Here is a 15,988-nt window from a genome sequence, read left to right as displayed (position 1 = left end):
TTCTTCCTTTCTTTTTTTTCTTTTCTTTTTTCTTTTGGTTTTTCAAGATAGGGTTTCTCCGTGTAACAGCCTTGGCTGTCCTGGATCTCGCTCTGTAGACCAGGCTGGCCTCAAAGAGACCTGGTCTCACAGAGACCTGCCTGCCTCTGCCTCCCAAGTGCTAGGATTGAAGGTGTATGCCACCACTGCCTGGCAGCAGTGTTATTTTCAATCACACTTTATTTTTAAAATTAGCAGTTGAGAAGTGAACTGCATGTTGTGACTCATCTTGTACCATAGGCTACCTTCTTTCTTTTGCCATTCACTATAAAATGTGTAGCACAGCTCTCCTGGATTGGACTGGTACCTTCTTATGGGAGCTTTGCTAACCTTGCTAACACCAGACCTCTTGGGAACTTGTAGAATTTGGTTTCCACTTCAGTCCATTAGTTAGGACAGGGTCAAGGTCTTAAATTCTCAACAATAGAATGAGGTTTTGAGCAACTTTATCCAGAAAAAAATCAGATATATAGAAGCAAGTTAGTTTTCCAAAAGCCACATAGAAAGAGCAAAACCCTTCAGCCAAATCATATCAGACTCTGTCCCATGAGAATCTGCAGAGTGTGCTGGTTTAAAGAAAATGGCCCCCAAAGGGGGCACCATTAGGAGGTGTGGCTTTCTTGGAGTGGGTGTGACCTTGTTGGAGGAAGTGTGTCACTGTGGAGGCAGGCCTTGAGGTCTCATATATGCTCAAGCCACACCCAATGTCTCAGACCACTTGCTGCTGCCTGTGAGTTAAGATGAAAGAACCCACAGCTCCTTTTCCAGCACCATGTCTGCCTGCATGCCGCCAGGCTCCCTGCCATAATGATAATGGACTAAAGCTCAGAACTGTAAGGGAGCCACCACAATTAAGTGTTTTCCCTTAGAAGATTCTATGGTCATGGTGTCTCTTCACAACAGTAGAAACTCTAAGTAAGACACCAAGTATGGGGGAAGCAAGGATGGAAAGAGGATGGGGAAGGAGCAGAACAGACAGAAGAAGACAGAGGTACACTTGTCCCACTTCAAAGAAATCTTAACTTTCTGCTCTGCCTATTCCTTGCCCCCAAAATGGAAGTAAAGTACATTTGAGAGGAGCAGATTCAAGCAAAACAGCACAGAGACTTTCTCGCTCTTGGTGTGGATGTAAAACTACATGGTGGATTTATCTTCAGAAGGACTTTTGATATGAGTGAATTTCCCCCATCTTTCTGCTGTTGGTAACAGTGACTGTTGACTTCATTTCTATGGAAACCATGTTTTGTGGAGTTTTGTTTTGCTTTGTTTTTTATTTTACTAAAATGACTTTCTAAACATTCAGCAAAAGCATTTTCATGGTCATGTTCCAATTCCATGACACAATACTTGCTACTTTGTTTCTAAAGTTTGAAAATATTAATTAGGGGTAGTGAGATAACTCAAAGACACTTGATGCCAGTCCTGATGACTTGAGTTCAATCCCTGGAACTCACATGATAGGAAGAAAAAACTGACTCCTATAAGTTATCTTCTGACCTTCACATGTATGCTGTGGCATAGGCACATGTTTGCATGTGCACATGTGTGCACACACACAACTAAATAAATAAATGTAATTTTAAAAACTAGTTAAAATTAAGGAACTACCACTTATTAGCATTTGTAAACCTTATCCCAAGATCCCACTTAGTGTGCAACCTGTGAAGATTTCTTTTACCCCTCCTGTAGACTTCTAGGTCTGAGAAATGAATTCAGCAATTTCCAAATGTTGTAAGGCAAAGTTTTCATACACGCTCCTCTTCTAATAACTCAGTTGTCAGATGTGAAGAAAGAGTTTTAAAGTGAACTAAGGTTAAAAACTACATTTAAGAAAATGATACAACTTTGTTATAGAGATATACCACTAATCAATCCTCTTACATTTGTGTAGTCAGCTCTGAGCTAATTAAAACTTTAACTTCCAGTAAAAGCAGAAACTCTACTTTAAATTAAGTATGAATCAGCTTGCCAGATGGGTCACACTCACATCAGTGAGAATCATCAAGGCCAAGACAGATTTCTAGGGCTCTGCCCTCCCCACAGTTAAGTGAAAGAAGATAAACCTCACACCCTGAGCAACACCATCCACAGTCAAGGGAACAGCAGTTACACCCATAATTCCCATGCTTTTTGTTCGTGAACAGATTTTTACTGACAGGGCGTTCACAGCTTTTCTTTAGCAACAGTGTTACATGATTATATAAATCTGCAGCTGAATTCATACGAGATCTTTAATTTGTAGTTTAGAAAGCCAAATAGATTAAAACTAAAAGATTGCTTTTATAACTAGTTTGGCAACAAAACCTGATATGAACTGGAATAAAGCTATTTGCTGTCCTTATAATGTAAATAATCATGCACAGAATGTTCTATCCAGCTGGTCATGGTGTTATACATCTGTAATCTTATCACTTGGGGGATAGAGGGAGGATTTTGTGATTTTGAAGCCAGACAGGGTTCCCTGTCAGGACCTTATCTTAAGAAAAAGGGGCAAAATGAAATACTTTATTCAAGGTATTTCTGCTTCAGATCCCACTGGACACATGAACCCTAAATACTAAACCTTTCAGAGATGTGTGCTTCAGAGCTAGAAAGTATTTCAGGGAATATAAATTCTGGAGTTTTTAAGATGGGAGAGAGATTGGATATTAGTGAGAGCAACTCTGTCATCTATGGACAAGGAGGCAGAAGCACGGGCTTGGTGACAGTAAGATGAGCACAGACTTAGGGCCCTAACTCATCTCACACCAAGTGTAACAAACACACATTGCACCTGATTTTTTTAAAGTAAATTGATGATATGGGTGAAACAATGAAGCTTAAAATTACTATTATGGTTGGCAAGAAAAGGTAAAAATAATTCTTAAAGTATGCCAACCAAAGTGAATTACTTCATTGTGATAAAATATTTTGACCTAAATGCTATAGAGTGTAAAGGGAACACAGTAATTATTCACCCAATACAAGATGTATTATTTATACATTCAATAAATGTGTATTATGCATCTGCTGAGATGTGTGCCAAAGAGCTAAATAAGCAGTTCTGAAAAGCCTGCTTGAGTCATTATTATGTTTTTCAGGGGAGAACTATATTTTAAATTACAAACACACATATTAAATAGTTGTGTCTAAGGAGCTATGAACTGTGAATCCAAAGAGATCTGCATCAGGAAAATCATTGAGCAGGCAATGGGGGCTGTGGCTGTGGTCTACAGGACACAGGATTTCCTTTCCTGGGCTTGGTACTGTGTTGCTTGTCCCCTTCCTGGTCTGCACCACCATTGATCACAGAGCTGCTTTATCACTTGTGTCCCTGGGTTGATTGTCCTCTGCGCAGCAGCTTTAAGAATTGCTTCATGTTTATACAAACACATTCCTTCTTTTTCAAAACCCTCCAATAATTCTCCACTTTACTCAAACACCCAAATCCTTATGGTGGCCTCACGGCCCTGCTTCTTCCTCTGCTTTGCCCAGGCTGTCTCACACCTCTTCCTCTGTGTTCACGTGGACTGCTGCCTGTCTGCAAAGTTCCTCCTCAGCTTGAGCCTCCACTCCAGTGAACCCTGATGTGATTGACATTCTGCTTCCAGCCCCTGGGCATTCCTGATCCCTCCTTCCAGATGTGCTGATGTGTTCCACCTTGTAACATACAGCATAGCTTACCTCTGTGAAATGTTCATTGTCAACTGGGCTGAGACTTTCTTGTTCCCTGATGCTTCCAGAGGGCTTACGATAGTGCCCGCCATGCGCTGGAGACCTGGAAAGAGCTCAGATGAGTGAAGGTCACATTCTAACTGGAAGGCCCTACAGGGGAACCAAATGCCAACCCAGCTTAAGGAAAAACATGTAGCTAGGTTCCTTCATGTCAACCCGCGGAGTTTATTCTTGGCCCCCAAGGGCTTGGATAGAAGGTTCTAGCATGGAGTTAGGGAAATGAGTACTGTGCTTTTGTTACTAGTTGCCAGGGTGCTCTATCTAGGTAGAATCTGCCACTAGGCCAAGATTGTTGTTGGTCTTCGGCAGCTTTTGTTTCTTGTGCTGTTTGGCCACAGTCAGTGCTGGCCAAAGGCCGGTGGGGACAGCAAGTAGTAACTTCTGGTGTTATAGTCCTTGTGCAAGCCCTGGGTGTCTGAGATCCTTGGCTCTACAGACTTGACAGCTTCCTGAACTCTCCCAGCAACCAGAGCCCATACTTTGTCTTCTCTGGTCCTTACAGCCTTTTCGTTTTCTTCAGTCTCCACCATCTCTTGCTGTCTCTCTGCTCCCACCACCCTTCGTCATCTTTCCCTGGCAGCTCGGAGTTCCTTTGTCTTCAGCTCTCTGCTTGACACTTCTGCAGCTCAGCCTGCTGAATGCTCCGCAGCCTCTGTGGCCGGCACCTTTCTGCTGTCTTTACTGCTCCTTCCTTGTGTCACAGTTCAGCTCAAACACTGAAGTAAGAAAAGACCTCGTGGCAGGAATCTTTATTGACTCTAATGCTGGAACACCAGAGTTGAAAGCACAGGAGAGTGCCACCCAGCTAATTCATTAAATGAGCCGGAGCAGTCTGCTTTTCTAGCCAAAGTAGGAGTGTTTGGGCCAATCACAGTCTTGCCTCTTCAGCACTGCTTATAGCCATAGAGGTTTGTGTCTGGATGAGTCACAGCCTTGCCAGTCTGATATTGTTCAACATCATTGGCTACAGCTGCATCTTCAGAAGCCTGTGCAACCAGCTGTGATGGCTGTGTAGTTTCTCAAGCATCTACACTATGTCTCAGGTGGCTGGTGCTGTAGACAATGGGTAGACCAGCTGTCCTTTGATTAAGACAGGCAGGGTACTGGAAGAGTCCAATAGCTGTCAGCAAGTGAAATTTCCCTGGTGTCTTTTCTTGTTTCCAGGAAAGTGAACATCAGACAGATTACAGAAAGAATGTGAAGAACTGATCACTAGTAGCGACTTTAGAAGATTTTAAGAGGACGTAACACCTGTCCATTGTGGTCCTCTTATCTGTCTCCCTCAGCTGTCCGCTGCATGGTTACTTCTCTATTGCTGTGATAAAACACCACGACCAGGGCAGCTTAGAGAAGAGAGGGTTTCTGTAGCTTATGTTCCTGATGGTTAGAGCCATGATGGCAGAGCAAAGGCTTGGAGGCAGAAGTAGGAAGCTGAGTGCTCACATCCTAACCACAAAACAGAGTGCAAACTGGAAATAGTGTGAACTTCATGAGCTCTCAAAGACATCCCCCAGTGCCACACTTCCTCCAGGAAGGCCACACCTCCCCAGCTCCCCAACCAGTGCCACCAACTGCAGACCAAGTGCTCAAATGCCCAAGACTATGGGGAACATGTGATCCCAAACAACACACCCACCTGGATCACTTTCTACACCCAAGGCAGGGAGTGGGCAGTGATAGGAGGAGGAGGAGGGGTCTGGACTCTTCTTCACTGCTGTTCAGGGTTGACTGTTGCTATTCCTCAGAGTGCCCTAGGGTTCATATAGCACACCTTTTCTCAAATTGGACTGATTTCACTTCCTAGAAGGTATTTGGCATTGTCTAAAGACATTTTTGATTGTAAAAACTTCACAAATTTTATGGACAGTTGTGGGTAGAGGTCAGGGATGCTACCAAATGTACTATACTGGCCGTGACAGTGCTCACGACGAAGAATTAACTGGCTCCAGGTGTTGCAGTGCAGCAGTCCAAGTAAGATGTTCAAAGACCAGCTCTCAAGTCTGAGAACCTCTGTTTATAGAAGAAATGTAACCAGCACATCCCGTTCTCCAGGTCTCGGGGGAGGGGCATCATTCTCCTCCTCCTCTCCCCTTGGCTTCCATCATTCTCTGGCCAATTTCATATGTTAGCAATTGTAAATAGTGCTGAATTAAACATAGGTATGCAATATCTCTGGTGGCATGTTGGTTTTTATGACTTTTGAATATTCTAGAAGTCAGATAGCTGGACCACATGATAGATCTACTTTTAGTTTTTTTTAAAAACCTCCTCAGTGTTTTCCATAATGGCTGTATTAATCTGCATTGCTGGCAATAGTGAATGACAGTTCCTTTTTCTCGTGGACGTTTGTCATTTGCATTCTGTAATAGCTGTCCTAAGATGGCTTTTCATTGTAGTATCATTTCCCTAGTATCTAATTATATTGAACACTTTTTATACATTTGTTGGCCATTGCATTTTCTTTTTGAAAAGAAATGTTCAGATCATTTCCCCACTTTAAAAGTAGATTACTTGAGTCTTTTGGGTTTTGTTGTTGTTGTTATTGCTCCTTATGTATTCTGGATATTAACCTTCTGTCAGATAAACAGTTGGCAAAGATTTCCACATTTTTGTTGCTTTCTCTCTGCTCAGTTGGTCGTTTCCTTAGCTGTACAGGGTGTTTCAGTGTTATGTAACCTTGTTTGTGAGTTTTCTTTGCTTTTGTAGTTTCAGGTCTGATATTTAGATCTTTGACCCATTTTGAGTTGATTTTTGTTTTGGAGTGATAGTAATCAAGTCTCAGCCGTTGAATATTCAGTTTTCCAAGACCACTGTGGAAGAGATCGTCCTTTCTCCAGGCAATGTTGGAACCTGTTTTGAGAATCAGTTGACTATGCTAGTTTTCATGCAAATGCTTCCCTGTGGTGGCTTTCCAGTCTGACTTGAAATCAGATAGCATGATGCTTTATGCTGTGTTCTCTTTGTTCCTTTTCAAAAGAATGGACTGCTTCTGGCCTGGCTAGAGACATGATCTTCTCGTTTGCTCCAAAGATTAGAACATTACACACTGCTGCCTTTTTTCTTAAGAGTCAAGTCACCTGGAACTATCAGTCAGGTATAGAAATCTACCTCATAGGAAATCTGATCACCCAAAGCCATGCTAAGCAGATGGGAGGAATAAGTATTCCCTTAATAAGATAATGTATTCTTCCCCAAAAACGTTCTTCCATGTAAACACATACAGAGCCTCCACCCTGTGGCTTGTCCATGGACTTCTGAATTCTAACTCAGAAACGCGTAACTTTTTCTTTTATATATATATATATATATATATATATATATATATATATATATATATTTTTTTTAAGATTTATTTATTTATTATGTATACAGAAGAGGGCGCCAGATCTCATTACAGATGGTTGTGAGCCACCATGTGGTTGCTGGGAATTGAACTCAGGACCTCTGGAAGAGCAGTCAGTGCTCTTAACCTCTGAGCCATCTCTCCAGCCCGCGTAACTTTTTCTTTTCCTTCTCTTTTTCTTTTGCATACTGGCCAAAATCCTAAGTGTGCTTATCCCTGGACACTCGGGGATTTCTCACTCCTTGTATGAAGATACCCACCCCTGGCCGTGCAATGCATGCCGACCTCCACTGCTGAACCTCCTTCCTTTCTTGGACCCTCATTCAAAATGCCTGATTCTGTTTCTCTTTTCATCTCCTCCCTCCCAGCAGCTGCTGGGGATTAGCTGGCCTGCTCTGTCACTGTGCTCTCTAATAAAATTATGAGTCTGTTTCTAAACCTTTCACTAAAGAGTCTAAGAACCCCACAAAGGAACCCCGAATTCTCTAATAAAAATATGTTACAGTGTCTACTTTATCATTTATGGCTTTGTTTACTTACTCTTCTTTCCTGCTTATTGCTGCATCTAGCTGGGCTTGGGTACTGGAACCTTGACAAGGGAATGAACAACACACACACAAAACAGTAAAGCCAGGATGTGGTGGGGTTTTGCTACTGCTACCACAGCAACAGGGAGCCTCAGCACCCTTATTAAATACAGTACCGGGTGAAGGACTAGCCTGTCACTGTGCACAGTGGTCTCAGGCTGGGAACATCTGGGAGGAGCAGTTGCAGTTGCTAGTCTTTGCACGCATTGGCCAATCCTCCATAAACACTCACATTCAAATGCTCAGACTCTGGGGAAAGCTTTGTCATTTCTCTTGAGCCTGGGTCATATGGGTAATGGCTTTTCCTGCTGTCCCATGGTCTAAGGCCTTGGAGTCTTCAACATGGTTGTACCCTTTTCAACCATGCATATTCTCTGAGAACTTCAGTTAGGGCTTTCTCCACTCACTTTGAGTACTCACAAATGCAGAGATTAGTTTACTTAATAATGTTACCAGGGACACTATTTTTTTTCTCTTTCTTCTCTTCCTCCAATGTCATCACTACCATCTCTTCCTTCCTCTCCTTGCTCCCTGATACTTCCTTAAAACTGTTTTGTGTCTGGGCATTGAGCCCAGGTTCTGGCACATGCTAGGTAAGTGCATTCACCCTTTCTAACTGGCTAGGGCTAGCAGGGGCTGGCTAAGGCTATAGCTTTTCCATTTGGGGACAGGCTTTGTCCTTATTTGGTTATTACCTTGAGCTGCTATGGGGGGCTGGCTAAGGTCTAGTACATTCTGGGGGGCTGGCTCAGGCCTGGTACGTGCAGTTCTCCTCAGCCTGCTGTCAGGGGCACCAGTGGTTGATTGTCCTCTGTTCGTGGCTTCCTTAGAAACTGCCTGCTCAGTTTCAAGAAGCAGGAATTGAGGCCTAATCCTTAATTGAGTGATTTGGAGCCTGTCATGATATTTGCGTGGCCCTCTCAGCCCTCTCAGGCCTTAGCGGTTAGCTCTGATTATTGCAAAGGCTTTGGCACTGGGGAAAGAGGAAGAGGTGGTGATAGAAGCTGCAGCACGCCGTCGATGGTGTATGCATTCTGTCCTGACAATAGTGCTCAGAGGTGTAAGGCAATGGCAGGAACCATGTAGGCTGGTGTTAGCAGGGGACTCAGTATTCCCCATTGCCATTTAATGAAATGTTCTGGCTTAGAGAGACTTGTGGTTGGAGCTCAAGCTTCCATAAACGTGAGGGTGAGGCAGCAGTGGGGACCACCAGCATCCCTGTTTACCTGTGAGCCACAGGACACTGCATCACAGGGTAAGGTTAAGATGTGGCAGAAACTGCACCCATGCCTTCAGTCCTGGCCCTGGCAGCAGTCCACACACACTGGCCGCCTTTGGTCTCAGAAGGCATGCCCCTGAGCACCTGGTTCTGAAGGGTTTTATCCTTTAATTTTCTCTGTGGCAAGATACCTGTGTCCTACAGCTGCTATACTGGGTTAAGTTGGTTAGTAAGGCAGCTTCCCCTGAAGCCAATGTAACAGAAGGTCTATGGAGTCCCAATTTCAACCCATGGCTCCTTTTTAAAGACAGCCTCTGACGGTAGCACTGGGAATTCTCTGGGTGTGAGTTCTTCTAAAGCAGGACTACTGTGCAGAGAGCAGGCTACTTCTCTCAGTGTGACACAAGCCATCAAGAACTCATAATCTCCTACAGTTAGGGTCTCTGGCATCTGCACTGACAGTCAGCCACATCTCTCCCTGCAAAAAAGAGTCTCTCCTGTCCTGGCTGGTGGATGCTGGGTGGTTAGTTTATGCTGTCATCCCAGGCTTCTGAATCTTATTGTTACTGTCTTTCTCTTACTGAGTCCCAGTTTACCCACATCCTCCCAGAAATATCACTATGCGCTGTTACTTTAGTTCTTATTTGTGAAGAACTGTAACTGCTTGCCTTAGTCAGTGTTCTATAGCTGTGAAGAGACACCATGACCATGCCAACTCTTATAGAGGAAACGTTTAATTGGGGCTTTGGTCAGACAGGCATGACACTGAGGGTTTATATCAGACAGCAGGCACAGACAGAGACAGGGCCTGGCGTGGGTTTGTGAAACCTCAAAGCCCACCCCCAGTGATACAAGGCCACCAACAAGGCCACACCCACTCCAGCAAGGCCATCCTTCCTAAACCCTCCCAAACAGTTCCACTAACTGGTGACTAAGCCTGTGGAGGCCACTTTCTTTCACACTGCCACAGGACACTTCTATTCAGCTTTTTCTTTTTTCCTTTCTTCTTTCCACCTCCTTTCCTTACTTTATTCCTTCTGTTTCTATTGCTTTGAGACAGAATCTGCCCAAGCTAGCTTTGAACTCCTGGTGATCCCCTTGCTTCAGCCTCCTTAGTTAGTGCTGGGATTACAGGCGTAAACAATTGACAGCTCCCCCACAGCCGGGTTTGGGTCTGAGATGGCAAAGGGGCGCGTAATCGTAAGAAGGAAATACAACCACAAGCTGTGTGAACGGCTCCCTGAATAGCTGGACCCATCTTTACTTATACTTCAGAACAAACATGATTTTCCTACCTTCCAGCATTAACATTTACATCAAAACAACGTTTAAACCAAAAACAATGCTGAGCATTTTGTTAGCTTGGCTAACTATCCAGCCAGGCACATCCTATCCTTACAAAACTAAAAGGTGATAAACAAGGGAACCCATTCTCAAGAACAACGATATTGTTCAAACTTTAACAAAGCATATTTACAGAAACAGGGGTGACTTGCTGTAAGCTGCTTGCATACAGTTAGCTTGCAGCTGCTCCCTTATCCTACAGAAGGGCCCTGTTTGCCTATGCCTCTCTGTAAGGGGCAAACTCTGATAAGGCACTCTTTTTGCATCTTAATGTTTTTTTCCCAGAATTAGGAGACGTAGTTGATGGCCCTATTTTGCTTCCTTATATGTACCCATTAACTTTTATCACCTCGGATTCTGTCATCACTGAATCAGAAGAGTTCCCAGGGTCTGGAGTGACAGCTGGTATTTCCAGATAAGAAACCCGAGAAGTATCAGTTCCCAAAGAATTTTAGGGAAAAATACTTAAGAAAAAAAAAAAAATGGGATCACTGGGAATGATGGCACCTGCCCCATGTGTGGGTGACAAAGTGAAACTAAAAACTGCCCGGAGAGTCCTCATTATGAGAAATAAGAAAGCGTGCAGGCTGCTCGGGCTCAGCAGCCTTCCACACTGTCCTGAGCCCACTGGTCCTCGCCAAGCCAAAGACCATCTCCACAGGTGTCGTCTCATGGAGACCCATCAGACAAGTGTTCATGCGGATCCAAAACTAGACCACATGGCTCCCAACAGGCTGGCTACTTAGTATTTCTTAATTATATTTTTATAATTATATAATTAAGGAACCCAACACTCCCGTTTTATATTGGGTCCCCAGAATCATGAGGCCAGTTTTGTCCCTGGTTGTCTGTGCTCAGCAGTCCCCAGGGGATGCTGACCTTCCTCCCTGTTGTTTCCCAGAGTTGTCAGTTTTGTCCTCAGGGTTGCCTTTAAGGCATCAGAAAACCTGTCTGTGCCAGGAGCTTTGGGGACTCCCTAGGTGATCTGTTTCTGTGAACAGAAAGCCCTGCTAACCTCCCTGTTCCTTCTGAGTGAAATCTCATTCTCTTTTTACTGCTTTTCCTTTTTTCACTCCTAGGCAGTCCTTGGAATTGTATCCTCAGCAAGGCCAGGTTTCTAGGAGATGGCAGTCACTCTGTCTTAAACAGCCCTTGCGTCCCTGTCCTGGGTACATGACAGAGATAGGAAATACACTTTTTATGGGAAGCTCTTAGCTGCCTGAATCCACCTTTTATTTCCATTTCTTGATGTATGATTTGGCAAATCATATAACCTATGTGTGTTCGTTCACACATGCATATGCGTGGTGTATGTGTGTATGCAGGGATGTGTGTGTGTACACACATGTGAAGAGCAGCAGTCAATGCCAGAGCTTCAGTTATTGCTCTCCCCCTTCTTTTTTTTTGAAAATTATTACCATTTAAATTTTGATACCATATATTTATTTTGATATTTATATACTGTGATAATATTTTCATGTCCCCAACTCTTCTCAGATCCTACGCACTTTCCTACCTATCCAACTTCACGTTCATCCTCTTACTTTCTCTCCCCAAAATGAAAATCAAAACAAACAAAAAAAGTAAGACAAAAAAATAACAAAACAATATGAGGATGCTGGATGAAAGTCTATCAAATTGTACAAACAGACAAATTGTATACTATGTGACTTATTTGTCAATAAAGATTTTATAAAACATTAAAAAAAAAACAACTGCCCTAAAGTGTGATTTATATACCGAATGATACTGCAGTGGAGAAAATGATCTTACCTTTCCCAGCAGGTATCATTTGCAAACAGCTTCCTAGTTGGGGGGGGGAGGGGGCTGGTGTTCACTTCCCCTCTCAGTGCTGGGATTTTTGTCTAGTGTGTGCCTGTGCAGTGCATGCTGTCAGTCTCTGAGACACCATCACGTATGTGCATCCGCCCTCTCATGTCTAGAGCTGTCTCCTTGGCGTCAGCCACTACCTCTGGCTCCTACAATCCTGCCTCACCTTTGACACAGATTCCTGAGCCTCGGGGTGGGGTTTGATGACAACCTCCTATCTGGGAGTGAGGACTCTGAAGTCTCTCACTTTCTGCACATTGCCCAGTTAATTGCCACCCACTGCTATGGAGCACGAATCGTAACAGGTCGTATTAGTAAAAACAAACCTGAAGCCAGGTATTGGGGTGAATGCTGGAACATCAGAAAAGCAGAACAAACCACAGCCACCTCACCTTGCCAATTCCTCAGCTGATCCTGTTTCCTCAGACTGGAAGCCTCTAAGTCCTTATCCAAATGGATCTCAGCTGAACTGCTGCTCAAAAGCCTAAAAGCTTAACCAGCTAACGGCTTCTAGTTTCTGGTCTTCACGCCTTATATACCTTTCCGCTTTCTGCCATCACTCCCTGGGGTTAAAGGCGAGTCACTATGCTTGGCTGTATCCTTGAACACACAGAGATCCAGGTAGGATTAAAGGCGTGAGTGCCACCTTTTCTAGCCTCTGTATCTAGTGGCTGTTCTGTTCTCTGACCCCAGATAAGTTTATTAGGGTGCACAATATTTTGGGGAACACAATACCACCACATTTCCCCTTTTTGTCTAAAATTTAAAAAAGCTTATAACTAATACAAGAAAAACTATCCAATAAATATGTACAGTATATACAGTCAAGAATTACATTAACAATGTCTAGTCCATTAACATTTGACAGGTTCAGATAAAAAAACTCCATTATATATATTAACAATGTCCAGTCCAGTAACATTTGATAAACTCAGACAAAAAAATTTCATTACTTATCCTATTTAAAACAAGTAGTTCCTTTTTAAAAGTAGATTCAATAATCTCCCTTTTATCGTATTATATCTATATTCTCTTTTTTCTTTTCATAATAGATTCAGTAATCTACCTTTTGTCATTTTTATATCTCCCCCTTTTTCTTTTTAGAGTAGATTCAGTGATATACTCATTTATTATTTCTTTATCTTTTTTCTCAGAGTAGAGTGGGTGCTGGGAATTGAACTCAGATATGATCTACCTCATATCTATATTCTCTTCTTTCTTTTTCCTTTTTTTTAAACAAAACCTCTGAATCTAATTTCCATGTTCAGCTTTTTTCCTGACCACTAACAATTAACAACTTGTAACCAACCATCATAAACAATGACAATATCCATAACTCATTAAACAACCAAAACCTCCCATCCCACGTCTTGGGGATGTGGGTGACATTTTCTTAAAATTACTTCCTGCTTTCTGGGGGTCAAGACATATTTAGGGAATCCTGAAAAGAAAATTTTGGGGTTAATTTTCAAGTCCTGAGAGAGTTAGTTGTATCATTTGTCCAGCTTCTGCATAATGGGAAAATGTAGGACTTGTCTCAAGTCCTTGCTCAAGTTGTCTGTGAATCTGGATCATCTCAGCTAGCCATCTCGAAATTGTCCTAAGCAGTTTGTAGTCCAAAGTCGATCTTTCCATGGTGTCAATCAGCTTAATGGTTTTACCATAGTCCATGTGGAATCATTGTTGTGGGCTCCTGTCATCTTTTTGAAGATTTCAAAGTCACTATTAGGTGTGGTCGTGGTTCCCTGAAGACTTTTTTTTTTTTTTTTTTTTGCCTCCTCTGTGGTTTGGAGCAATCACAGTCTGATAAATGTCTATCTCTCAGAACCATGAACGTTCTTCCAAAGAAGAGAAAATCTTCACAGCAGTTTCTCCCCACCATTTGTCTTACCAAACTTTTCCAAACTGATCTTTGCCAACGCTTTCTTGTAACACGATGGTCCTGGCAATTCTTCTCTGAACCAGCAGCAGTAAACTTTTTGTCCTAGATAACAGCATCAACGCAGTCACCAACACGATGAGAAGCAGCCAGCAACTCGAAACAGCAGCCACTACCTTCATGGTCCTCCTGCCGCCACAGTTTGTGGCTAGGCCCTGGCCACAGCTTCTCCTTAGAAAGCCTCCCAGGCTGGCCTCAAATTCGGGATCCTCCTGCCTCTGCCTCTTTCAGCAAATACTGTCGGTGTACACCACCACAACTGGCCAAGTGTAGCTCGGGCCTGAGCGGGGGGCCTGCAAGGCCACAGGCAAGTAGCTTTTTCGTGAATTTGTACCACAAACGCTGGGCTCCAGATGTCATTACAGATGGTTGTTGTGAGCCACCATGTGGGTGCTGGGAATTGAACTCAGGACCTCTGGAAGAGCAGTCAGTGCTCTTCACCTATGAGCCATCTCTCCAGGCCCCCCCCCTTTTTGAGCTGAGGATTGAACCCAGGGCCTTGTGCTTGCTAAGCAAGTGCTCTACCACTGAGCTAAATCCCCAACGCCCCCCCCCCTTTTTTTCAGAGCTAAAAGCCCAAGAGGTCAGAGCAGTAGTGAAGAGCTGATACTAAAAAAACTTCTTACCCTTCACTCCCGCTGTTGTCCTTCCCCTCAGAAAGAAACCTACTTCCTGTGTATCTGTCTTTTTATTGACTTTCTGTTCTGCCTTCTCATTGGTTGTAAACCCAACCACATGACCTCCTCGTCACTGCCTGTCTGTACAGACCTCCAGGTCTTCTATGGTTGGTATTGAGATTCAAGGCGTGTATCACCATACTTGGCTGTATCCTTGAACACACAGAGATCCAGGTAGATTACTGCCTCTGAAATGCTAGGATTAAAGGTGTGTGTGCCACCATTTTCTAGCCTCTGTATCTAGTGGCTGTTCTGTTCTCTGACCCCAGATAAGTTTATTAGTGTGCACAATGTTTTGGGGAACACAATACCACCACACTGCTAGAAGAATCTGCCCTGTGGATGCACTAATCTATGGGTATAGCTGTATGTCATTAGGAATCACTTTATTGCTACGTTCCCTTAGCAGAATTTGACATTAGGTTTCCCCGAGGCCCATGACCCATCTCATCTCAGGCTCTTCGCCACTTTAGCAATGTCAGGTATGGGTTCTGTATCATGAAGTGGTCCTTAAATATAAACAAAATGTGGTTGGTTACTCCCGTGATTGTGTGCCACTACTGCATCAGTCTATCTTGCAGGCAGGTCAAGGGTTTGTAGTTGGGTGATGTTGATGATGACTTTACACCTCCAGCAGTATGCAGAGTGCTTTCCAACACCATGAATGCTAGTCAATAGGGGTGATGCTTCTAGTTGAACATTCAATTACTTCATGTTCAATGACTCTCCACCTCATTGTTTGAGACTGAAGGTCACCTATTAGCTAGCCTGGCTGGTCAGTGAGCCCTGGGATTCTCCTGACCCTGTCTCCCATGTTGTGATTGTAGGTGTGTGCCTCCATGCCCGTGTAGAGGCTGGGAATCTGAACTTGGGTGTTCTTGCACAGCAAAGAATTTTGATTCACTGAGCCATTCCCAGCCTGGTGTAAATGTGAAGTTTCTGTGTGATTTTCTCAGGGTTCTCAGATGATTTTCTGGAGCCCATCATGGTCCACAAAGTTGATAATATCTCCTCCTAAATCACCATTGTCTGTGGGCTCAGGGCTGTCAGTGGAGATCCTCACTTCCCACCTGCAGTACTTGCTTGTTGGATTTTTTCAAAAAGCTATGTATGTAGATGTAACCAACCATCTTATTACATAAGAAACACAGAATCCATGTAAAAAAGAAAGCCAAGAGGTCAGAGCTCAGAGCTAAAATCTTACCCTTCCTCCTGCAGTGGTCCTAGCTCTCCGAAAGAGATCTATTTCCTGTGTGTATGTCTTTAAATAGTCTTTCTGTTCTGCCTTCTCATTGG

At 43.5% G+C, this 15,988-nt stretch overlaps 1 protein-coding gene across 4 annotated transcripts in view; it reads left to right on the top strand.

The window, feature by feature from the left end:
• Eml6 (EMAP like 6) overlaps window positions 1-15,988 on the top strand; it is a 294,744-nt gene that overhangs the window by 151,041 nt on the left and 127,715 nt on the right. The window lies entirely within an intron of this gene.

Source organism: Peromyscus maniculatus, chromosome 10, assembly GCF_049852395.1.
Source record: "Peromyscus maniculatus bairdii isolate BWxNUB_F1_BW_parent chromosome 10, HU_Pman_BW_mat_3.1, whole genome shotgun sequence".
NCBI classification, from domain to species: Eukaryota; Metazoa; Chordata; class Mammalia; order Rodentia; family Cricetidae; genus Peromyscus; species Peromyscus maniculatus.
This window is presented reverse-complemented; position numbering and strand designations above follow the sequence as displayed.